General features: G+C 44.8%; 1 long non-coding RNA gene across 1 annotated transcript; it reads right to left on the bottom strand.

Annotated features, from left to right (window-relative positions):
* Positions 1-353: 353 nt before the first annotated feature.
* LOC118498136 lies at positions 354-2,798 on the bottom strand. Its single transcript, XR_004900658.1, has 2 exons — positions 2,245-2,798; positions 354-794 (listed from the first exon to the last, which is right to left on the bottom strand). It is a non-coding gene; the product is annotated as an uncharacterized LOC118498136 (long non-coding RNA).
* Positions 2,799-16,542: the final 13,744 nt, after the last annotated feature.

Genomic DNA, 16,542 nt, shown 5'->3' on the forward strand with positions numbered 1-16,542 from the left:
AACACCTTGCAACTGTGATTTCTAAGGTCTTCAGACCTTGGTGCTCGCTTCTGCCCCCCTCAGTTTGAAATGCCTCCCTACCCCATTCTTTCACTTGTCCCGTATACAAGTATTTGTTGAGCACCCGTTAAGGGTTAAGCACTGTTCCAGGCTCTGTGTGATCAAAATAGAGAACAACTACAACAATAGCAAAACAAACCGGAGAACGCCCTTGCCTGTGCAGGCCATTCATTCCCTTGGATAATTCTTCACGGCGTTCAAAACACACTCCAATATAAACAAAACGCAACATGTGGACCTCGTTTAAATCTTGTTTCAGGAATACGCCACCTTTTAAAAAATCACGAGACAAATGAAATTTGAATCTGCCCTATTTATTTACTTGAAAATATTAAGACATTGTTATGAGTGTTTAGGTGAGATAAGGGTATAGTCACGGGTTTTGAAGGACGTTCAAAGACCGTACACTTCACTCTCTTTACCCTTTCACCACATCCTTGAACTTCGCTGCAAGTGCTTGGGGTGTGTCACCGTTTCAGAGCCTGGGAAAATGCTGCTCAGCGATGGCACGATCTAGCAGTTGCAGATGCTCTTCAGCGCACTCAGCTCCGTCCATTCCGAGATGAGATACACTTTGCAGGGGCTACTAACAACCCCCAGTATGGAACGAAACAGAGGCCAGGGTCACTGTTGCAAATTCTCCTGCACACCTGCACCCAGTGGGGCCAGCTTATCATGGTCTTTGCTATCTCAAGATCCCACAGGGCATGCACCTCAAAGAAGCTGAACACATTCTTAAAAAAAATTTTTATTGTTGTTCAATTATAGCTGTCCCCATTTCCCCCCATTCATCTCCCCTGCTCTGCCCACCCCCCAACCTTCCACTTTCTATCCCCCTGCCCTGTTGTCCTTGTCCATGGGTCCTTCATACAAGTTCCTTGACTTGACCCTTCTCCTTCTTTCCCCCATCCTCCTCCTCCCCTCTCCCCTCTGGTCACTGCCAGTTTGTTCTTTATTTCCATGTCTCTGGTTCTATTTTGCTCCCTTATTTGTTGATTAGGTTCCACTTATAGGTGAGATCATATGGTATTTGTCTTTCACCGCCTGGCTTATTTCACTTAGTGTAATGCTCTCCAGTTCCATCCATGCTGTCGCAAAGGGTAGGAGCTCCTTCTTTCTTTCCATTGTGTAGTATTCCATTGTGTAAAGGTACCAAGTTTTTTGGTGACAAATACAAAAGCCTATGTTATAGAAGAATACGGTTGTTATTATTACATGGTTATAATCAACCAGAAATGTGGTTATTATTCTAAGAATGTACTAAAGCCAATAATTATATGCTGATAAAAGATTTTAGAGAAACTCCTTTACAGACAGCTGAAGTATTATTTTGAAAGTAAACAATATAAATATTCAAGAATGTATTTAAATATATATTTATTATAGCAGCAATTGTCATTATATAGGAAGAAATATTTCATTAAACCAAGAGAAATCCCTGCCTATTCCTAACTTTCAATGTTCCCTACCCTGGGCACAGCACCCAGTTGCTGATACCAGAAGCCTGGCTTGAGCTTTGATTCCCACTCTGCCTGTCTCCTAGCTCCACCCACCAGATTACCAAAGTGCTTTGTGCCCACGACCTAACTCTCTTTTCCTCTTCTCTGCCTGCAAAACTCCCCTTTTTCCTTCACCATTCACAATTCTGCGTAGCCCAGCCTGATTCTCCCAGATGGACTGAGGCCTTCCTGATGTCCAATATACCTTAGTCATAATTCTAGTACAGCATATTATTATGTTATCATTATTTGAATGCCTCCTCCCTTACAAATAGGGTGGGTCACAGCCCATTCTGGTTAAAGGAGACTGATGGGGCAAATACCAGCCAACGTCCACAAGAGGGAGCTCTATGTCAGGACTCAGAGACCAGAAACAAGCTCTGGAATCAAGGGGTCAGATTAAAAGGGTACCTGGAAGACATTGAGGAGACGTGGGGCGTGGAGGAAAGGACAGAAAGGGGAGCAGGTTAGCTATAGGAAGAGGGCTTGGAACGATTGCCGCGAACACGGGGGGAGGGGGGGTTGCGCAGGCTCCCCTTTACTTGAGAGAGTTGTTGTATATGGGGAGGGATGGGGGACAGAGAGGTAGCTCCCAGGTGTCTTTTTTTATATATAAGGGCACCAATCCCATCATGAGGGCCCTCCCTCATCTAAACCTACGTCTATTTACCCCCAAAGGCCTCACCTCAAATACTATCACACTGGCGGTTAGGGCTGCAACATGTGAAATTTAGGAGTTTCGATTCAGTCCATAGCAGCCCGGGTGCCAGGAAAGTCTTGCTAGAGGAGGACCTTTGCAGGTGGGTACAGAAAAGGGAAAAACAGGGTTTTGAGGAGAATGTATTTCAGCAGTTGCTAATCTAGTCCTCACGTTCAAGGAAAGGGCAGAGACAAGAGGGGGCCCAAAGCAGAGTCTAGAGCAGAGTCAGTGAACTAGTAAGAAGAGCCGGTGGAGTTAGGACACCAGCCTGAGAGGATGCACGGATGCAGTAGCACCTGGGCGGAGGCAGAGGGTGGAGCCCAAGGGGAGGCCGGTGGTGTGTTGAACCTGGTCCTGAAGGAGGGAGACAGTCTGAGACACAAGCTCCCCTCTGGGCTGTAGCAAGCGCTCAGCAGTCAATGAACATTTGTTGAGTAACTAAGAACACGACTGTCCTGCTTTTGACGTTGATTAATTAATCTGATCCATGAGGAGTAATTTTTTTTTATTTCTCATTATTTTATCTTCACCCGAGGACAATTTTTTCATTGCTTTTAGAGAGAGATGGAGGGGGAGGGAGAAACATCAATTGGTTGCCTCCCATACCTGCCCAGACGGGGGTCCTATGCTCTCAGATGGGGAAACTGAACCCACCACCTGGGTATATGCCCTGACCCTGGATTGAACCTGCATTCTTTGGGTTACAGGACGAGGCCCCAGCCACACTGGCCACGCTGGCCACACTGGCCAGGGCGTGAGGAGTACTTTTTTAAACCAATTATTCTTATAAATTTCCCTCCCGGTTGCCCAGTTTGCAGATTTTCTTTTTCTGCTACCCTATTTCCCCTCCCCTTCCTCCTAACTCTCCCTGAATATAAAGAGGTTTTGAATCCTCTAAACCAAAGGAGAGAAGGAGATTGAAGCTGACAACCCAGTTGGATACTTCGGGGGAAATCAGAGCACAAGACTTGATGTGGAAACAATCGACCGTCATTTTCATTGGGCTGTGCAAGCCGTTCGATCTGCACCGCGGGCGTAGTAAAAATTGACTGACCATCATTTCATCCGGGCTGTGGAGCGAGTGCAATTCACAGCTCAGTAAACGCTGTTTGGGCTCTGGCTGTAGCCTCGTTAGGATGTTATGTAACACAGGAAGGAGCCTACGGGGACTCAAGGCCACTTGCTGTCTGGTAGCACGTATTATCTCCCCACTCACTGCCTTGCCGGCGTGCACAGGTGCACGTGGTCCTTCCTCAGCTGTTTCCCCCGGGCTCCTGGAGCTGCCTCCTCCATCCTTGGCTGTGGTTCTGGGAATGTGTCCCCTGGCTTCTCCTCACCACGGGGGAAGTTCAGTCAAGGTCACGGAAGTTTGTTGTCTCTCCCCAGTCAATGGACTTTATCTGAAAACTGCTTTGTCCTGCCAAACGGGGAGGAAATCCGCATTGTTTTTTCACACTCGAGCTTCCCTAACGCAAGCACTGTCTCAGGCGCTGTGAGGGAGCCGCAGGGTTATTTCACCCACGTTTTGTTTGTTTTTTCCTGGAAGGATGATGAGATCAAGGCCTGTATCTATGAAACGGTTTGTGAGAATTTCTGGCAGTCGAAGGTGTTTATCAGGACGGAGGTGGTGGTTTGAAGTTATTTCGCTCCTTTTCAGGCCTGTTATTCTCTGAGGACTTCAACCATGTTGCCTGAAACTTCATCGAAAAACACTTCTGTGATAAAACTTTCTGAAGAGCAAAGGTTAGAAAGCCTCAGTTCATGATCTAGCCTGAGTCTACTGATGTTCAACTCCTCACTTTCAGGATGGTTAAAAATGAAGTTGCCATAAACCTGAGTCTGTTTTTTCAGATGATTGAAAGGCAACCATATATAATTTTAGTGCAAAATATACTACATCTCAAAGAAGCTCTGATCTGAAAAATAGTTTTGAGAAAAAAAAAAACTAGCCATAAAAATCATGGAATTTTTTAAATAATAGGGTGAAAATGGCCTTAGAGATCAATGAAATAGTCAGTAAGGTCCTATCCTTTCCTTTGCTAGTGAGAAAACTAAGGCCACTCAAATGACCTGATTTGTACGTGGCGACAAAACTCCTTGGTCAAGGACAAGAATGCAGGTGGTCCAGTGCCCCAAGCCCAAAGCTGAGCTAAGAAAACTCCAGCCCACCGCACGCCCTCCCTTCCAAACTGCACATTGAGGAAGACGTGTTTTGTATTAAAATTCCAAACTAGTGTTGTGCACAGAATGAAGGCCATGTCCACATATTTCCTTAAACATTGCCAAACAGGTTTCTTTTTTCTTTCAGGTCACTGAATTGCATTCTTCCTTTATTCTGAACTCAACAGCTTAGCGTAAGAGGAAGTCTGCAGAATTTTTTATAAGATGGGAATTTGCTTGGCCTCTGAGATGGCAGAGTTTCCTGAGACCTTGTAATCATCTTAGCTAGTTTGATTTTCTTTTTCTTTAACTACTTTATTTTTATTTAATGAAGAAAGTGTGTTCATCACTTACCTCCTTGCCACCTGAGATCCTCTTGTTGAGCCATAAACATCCTAATTGAACAGCTAACAAAAGAAGAGGTGTAACTGGAAAACTGTGACAATTTTGCTGAACTGAGCAATACTTCTTAGAAAATCAGAGGGAATATAAATTCTCTGAGAGGAAGCTATTCGCCTGTTACCGTGAAATAATAACCAGCACCTTCTCTAAACCCTTCCATCAAGGTATCGAATCCCAATGTCCTTTCTCTAAGGTCAGGTATGGTCATCCCCTTGGAGACAGAAAATATATACCAATTAAATTAGAAAGATGAAAGATTATTAGAGTGAAGATTTTATTTCTCCAGGCTGCCTAAAGTTCTGAAGGGTGAATATTACATAAAAAGTTTTAAAGAATTTTAATTCAAACTTATTTTGTATTCTTGAGAAGCTCATCAGAAATAAATGCTGATGTGTCATCATCCAACAAGTTCAAAGTACTTTCTCTTTAGTAAAAAAAAAAAAGAGAGAGAGATCTCATGTTCTGCATAATCATCCCATCTTAAGAAAAGACTTTGATTTTACAGCAAGTGTTTTCCTCCCCCAGAATTAAAAAAGAGCAAAAAATCCCAAGCTCTTGAGTGGAAAAATGATTGTTGTAGTATCTGTATTGAATTTGGCTACAAACAGTATCGATACACTTCATGTCCAAAGCAGTATCATTGGAATTGCTATAGTGGGTGGATAATTATTTTGCAATATAACCATGTATTTTACTAAAATATCTCTGTTATGTAATTGAAAAGTGAGCAAGTTTAAAAGCAGTGACTCATGACCACCGCTACTTCTAAAAATCCCGTGATACACATACCTATTATTCGGAGGTTCTAGATGGCTCTTTTTATCCTCTACCTTTGTCAGCCAACTCACTGGACGCTGTCAAGCCCACAAAGCTTCTGAGTCCTCTCCAGCCAATCTCATAACAAAAGATGACCACTGGCCAGGCAGGCCTGGATTTTGGGAGAAAACCTTAATCCTTCCCTAAGACCGTGATAGCCTGAGTCAGCAGTGGACACATCAGGGCAGTACAATGGTTGACTTACAAAGTTAGTCCAGCCAGCCATGAGCATGAAGCATCCTTTAGTTTTTCCATTGTTTAAAGTTGATTGGATTTGTTCATCGGTAAGCTGAGTGGACATAAAAGAAGAGGCAATGAAATCATGAGTCAGTCGGTCCATCTAAAATAATTCACATTATTTAAAACAACAACAAAAAAACGTGTCGCAGGTTCGATTCCCAGTCAGGGTACATGCATAGGTTGCAGGCCATGACCCCCAGCAGCCGCACATTGATGTTTCTCTCTCTTTCTCTCTCTATCTCCCTCCCTTCCTTCTCTATAAAAAAAAAAACAAAAACAAAAACAAAAAACCCACATGATATTAATTCAGTTTTTGATTTGAGAAGCTATATCTAGATACTTTGAGCTGTAACAACTAACAATACTCAAACTATAAAAACATGACTAAAATGCTCTCCATCGAGCACTTTTATTGACCTTTGGACAGTCTGAAGTCCTTGAAAGAAAGTCAAAAACCTCTAAAAAGGTAAAGCAAACTGATACCATCACCACTTCTACCAAGTAAAAAATAGCATGCATTTTTTCCCAAAACAAAATAATTAAGGTGAAGGCTAGGGTGGTTTCCAAAAAGACCCAGTGATTATATATCCTGTTCCCTAGTACCTGAAGAACTATTATGCCTTATCTCTTTGCTGCAGTTCATTGCCTAATTGTGTCATATTAAATCTGTGTAGAAAGGGATTGGGGCCTAAACTTATCAGTTAATCAGAATTCATCATGCTTTTTAAGATAGCTCTTAACAGAATAGAATAGTAATTAAGTTACACTTTAGTAGCAGAGTTCTCGCCAGATTCTGCTGGTGGCCTCTTTCTATAATTGGCTTATTATTGGTCCAGGCTTGACTCATAAATGTCTGTCACGGTTAATAACCATCCGGAGGCTGTGGTAAAGCACAGTAGTTCTTTCACATTTGAAGAGCTTTGCAGGATGTTGCTAAATCAACCCACTTGAAGAAGTTTTCAGATGACCTAGAGTTTGTCATTGTGACACGGGCAATTAGTATTTTGCTTTACTCTAGCAAATGTCTGCTTGAAATCTTGCTTAAGTTTCATGATTTCATATTAGAACAGTACTTCCCATTTTGAGAATTTATTAAGCAATACGTTATTATCAAATATATTTCCTTACCACTGTGAATCTTGATAGAAGTATTAAAAACACCAACGCGTTGTTGATTTTGGGGTGCAAAGTTTTAAACAGAAGGTGCAGTCTAATAAAGAATACAATAGAAAATCAAAATAGAGAATACGAATTTTTATCATTTCATTTAACAAATGCCTATAATTTTAATTTTTCAACAAAACGCAATCTAATTCTAAATGTATTTAGCATAGTGAGGGTAGACAAATACAATATGAACAGACCTTTCTCGATGTGCCAGTTCTAATGTGTCTCTAGAAATATTCTCTCCATCAGCACAGGTAGGCTATCATGAATTTACTTTACATAGAAAAATTTTTATTTAACATCGCGTGCAGCTTGAGTGAGTTAACTGTTATAGCACATTTTTCCTCATGCAGTAAGAGAGAGACCCAAAACTTCTTTGCTGCACTCCCTTCATTCCTGTGTGATCAGACTTCTTTGCAAGGGGTTTAACTCCCCCAGCTGCCCACGCCACGCAGAAAAGGCACAGCAGAGAGCTAAAGCGAGCCTCCAACTGCATCAGAATGTACTGACTTTTGCCTCAATTACCTCAAACTTCAGAAATACAGTATCTGTTCTGAATTACCTAAGCGGTTGCTTCAGTTTCTCCTATTATCTTGGTAGTAGTCTAAACACACTTCCCTCATCTTTCAAATGGCACCCGCTACATGCTTCTTTCCAGTTTCTGATGAGGGAGAGCAGTAACTTCCTACCCCTGCAGACTTGTGACAACGTAAACACAAAATATGTCCCAGCATTCGGTCCCACGGACAAACCCAGATAGAGGTCCAGAATGTGCTAAATCATGACCGTGACCATGACAATCGAAACGTGAGAAAACACTTGCCCAGAGGCGCATGGCCATGTTTTCACAGGGGTGGAGGGGCCCAGAGAGGATGTGTTTCTCTTCATTCATCTTGAGCACATGTTTGTTTTGGTCTATTTCTGCTTCCTCTTCCACTTCCTACTAAACAAGTCACACTAGGACCAGTCATGTCAATATTTAAGGGACTCATTTAGCAGCCGCATTGTCTCCATTTCCTGTAAGCCCTGAGTGCCAATGTGGAGCCGTTTCCCACTTTCAAAATAGGCCGTGAGCACACTTATCCCATCCTTGCCGCCCCTTCCCACGACTGACCTTCCCGTGTTCCACCCAGGCAACTGCCAGCACAGGCTCATCCGTTCTGGAGTTCTGCTTTTCCTGGGTTTCGTCCTCGGCGCTTCCAAGAAGCTGGAGGAAAGACAGCACGTTAAGGCATTCATTCAACCTACTGACCTTTGCCATCAGAGCTCTCAAGTGACGAGCCCCAGGCATCTGCATTTTCAGTACTTCCAATAATTTCCTCTTCCTGCTCGGAGCCGCTGTTCCTCAGAGATCGGCTATTCTGGGTTGACTCTGACCTTTTTCCTTTCTATGATCACTTTAATTGTTTCTGTCCCTTTGTTCTCCTTCCCAAGATATGCCACAGTGTTATCCTCCATGTTTTCTCCTGAATTTTTAGTTTTTGCTATCATATTTTTAATTTCCAAGATCACTTTTATGTTCTTTTTTCATTATGTCCACCCCCTTTTTCTTTAACAGATGTAACATTTCTTTTCTCTCCAGGGATGCCAACAGGATCGTTTCTTTGCAGTCCTGAGCTTCTCTTTTCTTTGTCATGGGGTGTCTCTTGGATATTGGGAGCTTTCCTCAAATACCTGGCCATTCTTGGTTGTCCACTCTCAACACTGGAACATTACAGAGTTGGCTGGACGCCAGGGCCAGGACAGGGTGAGGCGAGCAGAATGTCCGGGACCCAGGCTTAAGAGGGCACACACCTACTCAGAGTCGGGCAAGTGCAACTCGGGTTGTAAGTGCACTAGGAGTAAGTGCTTCCTCAAGTGCCTCAGTCTGGGCCCCCCACATGCTTCCCCTGCTGTGTGCGTGAGTGGAGAGACAGAGGCTAGGGAATCCATCACATTGTTCGCTTGGGTTTAGGGGGTGGGGTCAAGTGTTTGCAAGCCAGGACGTTCTCTCTGGAGAAGTGCAGGTTCCCCGGTGCAGGGTCCTCAGCCTGTCTAAAGGAAATGAGCCTGGCTGCCCTTCTGGAGCTGGAGGAGCAAAAAGGTGCTCACCATGCAGCGTGCAAACTTTCAATTCTCCCCTTTTCAGCATAGCATTCTACTCTTATTCTTCTCCTGGGGCCTCAAATCCTGAGCCTCTTTGGCTCAGTTCCTCCAGACAACAGCCCCTCTGAGGGAACTGGAGGTGTGTAGTCATCTGACTACAGTGGGTGGGGGCAAGAAGCAGGGAGTCCTTGAAGTCCCTTACCCAGACTTTCCACTGATACCCTGTTCTTGGCTTCCAGCCTTGCCCTTCCTTACCTTCCACGATACCTGAAGCCCGAACTTCCTCTACTGGCTTTTGTGTACACACACACACACACACACACACCCCTACTCCAGACACTCAGGTTCCCCTTCCTCCTCTGTGACAAGTTATTTGTCATTGCTCAGACCACAGTCGGTCTCTGGGGTCATAAATGGCACTTCATACCTTCACAATGGTATGCATGCTTTCTTTTCTCTTATTTCCCTTGTTCAGGATGAATTTTAAGGGAAGAGGAACTGGAAATATCTTCTCCCTCCCAATTTCACTCCTCTTTTTAAAAATATGCTATTCCCCAAAAAGTTGTCTTTTAAATCTTTATGGAAAATTATTTGCCAAACCAATCATCTTCGTGAGCTGCTGCTTCTTAGCAATTCAGTGGATCTGAAGACAAGTGAATAGATTTTGCAAATCACACTTCTAACACTTGCTTCACTTCCAAACGTCTACTCAACCAGGAGTTATAAAGTGCTTAGCATTTGACAAGGCCTAAGTCTTGCTAGTCTCTAAGGGTAAAAAAGTAATTAAGGAGGGTCTCTGCATTGAATAGGTTTGTAGTCTCCAGGGGGACACAAGCATATAAAAAACTGAGAACCAAGAACGGTTAAGGTCTCATGCAGGCCTAAGCAAAGGCTGGCTGGAGTTCACAGAGAAGGCAGGGTGAAGAGGTCAGGGAAGAGCCAGGTCGGGAAAGATAGGCTGGTGCATACTGGGGCCGGTCCTGGGGGTGGGAGGAGGGGCATCCGGGGCAGATGGCGTAGCAGGAGCTAAACCACACCAAAGCGCAAAGAGCTGGACGTGTTCCAGAGACTGCCACCTGTACTGTACAGAGCAGCCAGAGGAGACCAGTGGACACTAGTGCAGGTAAAGATGGAGGGGGCAGTGAGAGCTCCAGTTCTACCCACCCCCCACTTTCCTCCAACCCCCAAGCTCAAGTCAATGACTTTACAACTCTCTCATTTGCAGAATCTACTTCGTAAGCCCTGAATCTAGGTCAGCCTTACGTCTTTCTTTGGCCAATGAAATTCAGCAGGCATGATAGTGTGCCCATTCTGAACCCAGGCCTCCAGAGACCTTGTATGTTTCTGCTTCTGCTTTCTCGTGCGCCTCTGCCATCGCCATAAACCATGCCCAGGCTGGCCGCCTGGACAACAAGGGAGACATGGTCCAAACCAAGCTGTCCGGCTATTCCAGCTAAGTCCACCCTAGACCCGGCAAGGCCAGGCAACCCCCAGGCACAAGAGCAATTCCAGGCAAGTGCAAGAGAGCCTCCCAGCAGACCACCTCAGACAAGAGAACCATGACTGTTTCCTAAGTACGTGTCTGAGATTTTGCGGTTGTTCATTACACAGCATTATCGTGGCAATCGATGACTGATACAGGGAGGTGGTCATCAGACAGATGTGAAGGATTTTGTATGATATGCTTAAATTTATGCTTATGAAACAGAAACCCCTGAGGGTGTTCCAAGGAGAGGGACGTTATCTGACTTGCCTTTTGGAAAAGTAACTCTGTCTGCAAAGTCTAGGTTGAGTAAAACATGCAATCTTTTGTACTAGTTCAGGTGAGAGATGGTGAATGCCTGAATAAAAGCAACATCAGGGAGGACGGTAAGGTGGAGACAGATACCAGAGATGTCAAAAAGGCAGGTAATGTGGCATGCGGTAACTGGTTAGTTGAGGAAAGAGAAGGGACGCGAAGGTGTAGTATGTTTCTTGTTTATGGGGTTTGGTGCCATGAGATGAATTAGAACCAGGTTCTGGGAAAAAATATGCTAAGTTCATTTTTACTATATTAAACTTGAGGACCTGTAGGACATTTAGATAGATGATTGGCACTCAGCTTTATGTATAGATCTGGGAGTCAGGCTCAGTGCTGAACTTTTGATAATAATATGAACTTCACACTACAAGATGGTTAAGTAGAGTCATGAAGTTGGATGGAATCACCCAGGGGAGGATGATGATTGAAAAGAGAGCCAAGGACAGGTGGGCACAGGGGGAGCTGTGGTCACGCTTCTTGCTGATGATGTGCGGCCGGCACAGAGAGGGGGACAGATGTGCAGGGAAAACCAGGCGTCTCGAAGCCAGAGGGACGTTTCAAGAGAGAAGCATGAATGCTCCTTATCTGGTGTGAGTCGTATCTCTCTTGTTAACAATATACATCTATTAAAACTTCAGAACCGCAAAGGGGTTGAAAGATCAAGAATGGAGCGTTGTAGTTACATCTCCACACTTATTTTTCACATGAAAACAAAGTGATTTTATAGGAGTTGGGCCCTGTTGCTCTGACAGCAAAATGAAACATTCACTTATTTCTGAAAGTATTTAAAAGAATCATTTCAGTAACTACAGGACCACTTTTAAGTCCCATGAAATTTAGGAAAGGAAAGAAGGATGATTCTTGACATCCATGATAAACTCTTTTCCATTGCAGGTGGCTGTCCCTAGAGGACACTGGCACAGAAGTCCAGTGGGCATAAAGGTCATGTCCCTCTAGTGCGGGACACTCTGTTTGTCTGCGTATTTATAACTTGCCATTTGCATCAGCTGAATTAGAAACAAGCCAGGAAGCATTCCGGCCAAAGGTACAGGGACTTGAAGGAGCCGGCATGTTTTATCTTCTGACAAGACTGCCTCGATTTCCATCTCGCCTTGATATGGGACAGAGACCACACATAATTAAATCATTGTAGTGACACAGGTTGTTTTGTTTAATCTATATTCCTGAAAACCTTATTTCATGAGCTTCCCCTTGTAAAGGACATAAAGAACTCCATCTGAGTATTTAGAAGTCATTTAAACTGGGGATTTTCGTAACCAATGCCGTCTGAGCTGCGGTTTAGTTCGTACAGTTTTTACCAATACGGTAAATATTAAGGGACAGTGAACTCTAACCAGTGAGCAGGCTGAGGGTCATTTTAGGTCTCCTACCTTTAAGGAAGCTTCTTGAAGGAGGAGACTATAGCAGCTGCTCTAGCCACGGGGAAGGGGCATTTCATCTATTTCAAGGCTGCCTGTAATTAAGCAGAACCATTCTGGGTACCAGCAGGCTCCTCACCTGGTGGTGAACAGGGTTTGCTTATTAGTTTCAGATGAGAAGAGCCAGGACCTTTTGGGACCCACGGAATGCCCCAAACCCTTGGTCGCAGGCCCTGGGAGGACCTGGAGATCTGGGGGGGGGGGACCCACAGCCAGCCCATCACTGCCCCCGCCACCGTTCCTGTCCTATTCCAGGTTCCGTCCACTGGAAACCAGCGCTCCTTGCTCCCCTGTGAACAAACGAACACATCGCTGAACTGCAACCCTAAAAACGTTCTGCACGTAAAATGTTCCTGAAAGAGAAGCTCGGAAAATTTGGGGGCAGGTGGAGAGATTCTATGTTAAATTGACTCACTTTACAGTACCTCGCCAGCACGCATCCTTGGAGATAATCGATGGTTGAGAACAGGAGCTTTATAAAATTAAAGAAAAAAAATTGTCATGTCTGTGCCCGTTCCAATGGCCCAGAAATCGAACTAATCTAATAAGGACAAAGGGGTTTCCGGGGCCACAGAAGCAAAAGGCCCGGCGGAACCCTCCCTTCGGAAATGGCTGGTTTCAGAATTTAACGTCTGGAGGAAGCGGTTGTTCCCGCTCCATCTCTCGGTTCCTCTTCCCTGCTTGTTGACTTCGTGGTCGGGCAGGCCCTCTTCTCGCTGTGAGCCCGGGAAAGCCGGCGTTCCTGCCGCCTGTCACCACCAGCACCAACGAGCGGAGACAGGGATGGAGTCTTCGCGGGCGCTTTACCCAGAGGGCAGCGATCGGAGAAGACGCGGGTTATGTGCGCCAACAGACCGTCCTGCACTTCCTTTCAAACCCGCCTTTTTACAAGGAGGAAACAAGTGTAGGGAAAGGATTTGGGATTTAGGGGGTAAAATGTGTATGTAGGGGATCTGGAATTCAGGGAAAAGGTTAACTGGATAAAAGCTGCAGTCCAACAATCTCCCGGAATCCTTTCATCCTCTGACCGGTGATTTTTTTACCCTGGCTCCTGCATCCTGCGTGCTGCGTCCTGCGTCCTGGGTGATTTGCTTGATCTGTGTGCTGGACAGCGGGATGTCTCGCCCTGGAACACAAGGGCTCAGATGCCGTCTTGATTGCTTATGGTCTCTTCTGGAAGCACGAAGGTGGAACTGCTCGCTTATGGCCTCCTGGAGTCAGATGGGCCTTACCTTCCATGCTGGAAACAAGAGCTTTTTACATGCATTGATTACTGAGCTTATTCACTATTACCTAAAACTAAAATTTTCCAACTCCTGAGATCCCCCCATCAATTGTGGCAGGCTGGCTTGGTCAGCCTCAGGTTTAAATGGCTTATCTTACACTGAGGGACACCACCCACAGGGGAACTCCTCTTTTCTAAAAACTCCAGCCACACCCCTGGCGCGGCACCTTGGGCTCCGCGCCCACCTGGAACCAGTCCCTGTAACCTGCCTGTGGTCATCCCCACAAAGCTGGTGGGGAGAGAGGGGCAGCCGCGGGGATGCATGGAGTGAGGAGAGGATGGGCAGTTCTCCAAAAGGAGAAAAGGAAGAAGGAAAAAGATACATTCCTGGAAGAGAGGCTACACATACAGAAATCCTTTTGTTTCTTACAATTTGTAGAGCAGTGCTGGGAAAATAAAACGAACTACAGAAATAGAAGGTAAAAGAAATAATAAGCATAATAATAACAATCATGAAGATTATATTTCTGAGACCCAACTTGATGATGTAGATGAAGATAAAATGATCGTTATTTCAGGCTATAACTACCTGTCCTTTGTACAAATCACTGGGCCTATTTAACTATAAGTTTGGATATATCAGTGCTGTGTGATTATTAATGAGAAGTAATGAAAGGTGAAGAAAACGGATTCAGTGACTCAAGAAATATTGGTATTGGGCCATAATAAACAATTTTGTGCTCTAGGAAATGGGTACAATTTTACTTCATAGAATTCTGTGTCTGTAGCACAAAAGTTGACACAATCACACTTTGTGTTATGCCCTCTCTATTTTCCATGGTATACTTCCTTTCTTGCTTGGACGCTGTGTTCACATTTATCTCAGGTGACCCTGAACTAACTGTGCAGCCTTTTGGACACGCCAGACTTTCTCTCTTCTTTGCAGACACCACCTCTTGAATACGGAACAGGACCCCACACTCTGCCACCCCTTTGCACTTGTGCTTCTCGCCTGTGGCCTCCTCCCACGTGCCTCCCACGACCCTGAAAGTGAGGACAAGTGCCCCCTGCCATTTTCCAGAGCCTCTTCAGCAACTCAAACATGCATTTTCTTGGTGAATATTATCAAGGCAAAACCTTCAACAAGCCTTTGATCTACTTAGCAAGTCAAAAATAACTCACAGGGAAAAAATTAGAGGGCAATTTAGTCCCAAACGACATTGTATTCATTGAACGTACGTGAGGAGTTCAACAAAAGGGAGAACTCAGAAAGGTTTCAGGGAACAGTGTGTTTTATTCATCACCGTGCTCGGTACCTAGCACAGAGAGAATGCCAGATGTCAGCGCCCAGCCAACAGAATAATCTGGCGGAACGCCCGAGGAATGGAGGGGAGAGGAATGGAGGGAGCACCTAACAGAGGGCAAAGCATGAACTGAATTTGAGCACAGAGGGCTGAGGAGATGATTATAGTCTCTGATTTGAACCACGCTATCCCAGATTTAAGGCAGCAGTAACGAAGCAGCTTTTTAAAAAGAGGCTAGGGGAAAAGCAAGAAGGGACATGGAGGTTTGGAGCAGCAAGAGTTAGGACGCAGGAGTGAATCTCGTCTGCGGAGAGCTTTATGGTTCCACACTCTCACTTCTAGAATGTCTCAGAACAAATACAGCACACCAGAGCCCGAGGTCGTCGGCAATGGATTCTGTTTTAAAGAAGTGTTGTTTTCAATCAAGTCAGATGCTTTAAACTTTGATGAGGGACCGAGACATCATATAGCTCTCACCCAAACAGCATCTCTCAGACGAGGGCGGGATGTATTTCCTCTGAAACAGAAAACAATGCACCAGTGGCGCGAACCTAATGGAGAGTGTTGGGTGATCTATTGTTTACCGAACCACTGGACTGTGTCGTGATGAATAATCACTCCACAGGAGCTTAATACACCCTGGGAATGACCCCGAGGCCTGTACCCAGGGAAGCTAATCACGAAACTTGAAGCAACGCTGGGAGAGGAACAGGAAAACAACCCAAGCTGTTATCTTTTATTGAGTCTAGTTTCTCGTAGAGAATCCTGAGAAAACAAAAGACATCTTGTTTGAAGTGCTTCTGCCTTCTTCAAGTTCGAGAAAAATAAAATCCCTTTGAAGTACTTAACAAATCAAACATTGCTGAAGACTATTTCTTCCTTCGTATCTGAAATATTTACTAATGCTATAATTGGATAATTTTGAAAAAAAAAAAAGATTTATTTAGTTAACCTCTACTTGTGCCAGGAGCTAAGCTTTGCAGAGGGTACGAGAGACACCGACATCACCTGTAAACTGGCTGGAAATGCAGGTTCCCAGGCGCCACTCCAGAGCCAACAAATCAGAATCTGCATTTGAGCAAGAGCCCCAGGGGATCTGTGGGAGCTTGAGAGTTTGAGAAGCAGTCTTATTGGAATCACACGGGTTCTTTAAATAAGTTGTTGTTCAGTTACAGTTGCCCCACTTTTTCCACATTGCTGTCCCCTACTCCAACCCCTTCCTCTCCCACAGTCAGTCCCCTGCCCCTTGTCCATGCATGTAAGTCCTCTATTTGTGTTTCTTTGTTTGCCCTTTCCCCTACTTTCTCCCGTTACTCCCCTCCCCCCTCCCCCCTCCCCTCTGGTCACTGTCAGTTTGTTCTTTATTTCCAAGTCCCCGGTTCTATTTTGCTCATTTGTTTGTTTTGTTGATTAGGTTCCACTTATAGGTGAGAACATATGTTATGTGTCTTTCACATCATATGTTTTTGTTTTTAATGCTGTTGCCTGGAGCCCAGCCCCAGAAAGTCCTATTAAATTTGTACGGGGTGCATCCTGGGCATCAGGAGTTTCCTGAAGATCTTATGTGATTCTAAGCTGCAACAGAGTTGGAAACCACTTTCTAGGAGTCACTGCCCCAATGGTCTTGATCTTCATCCAGTCTGG

This window comes from Phyllostomus discolor, chromosome 14 (assembly GCF_004126475.2).
Source record: "Phyllostomus discolor isolate MPI-MPIP mPhyDis1 chromosome 14, mPhyDis1.pri.v3, whole genome shotgun sequence".
In the NCBI taxonomy this organism is placed as follows: domain Eukaryota; kingdom Metazoa; phylum Chordata; class Mammalia; order Chiroptera; family Phyllostomidae; genus Phyllostomus; species Phyllostomus discolor.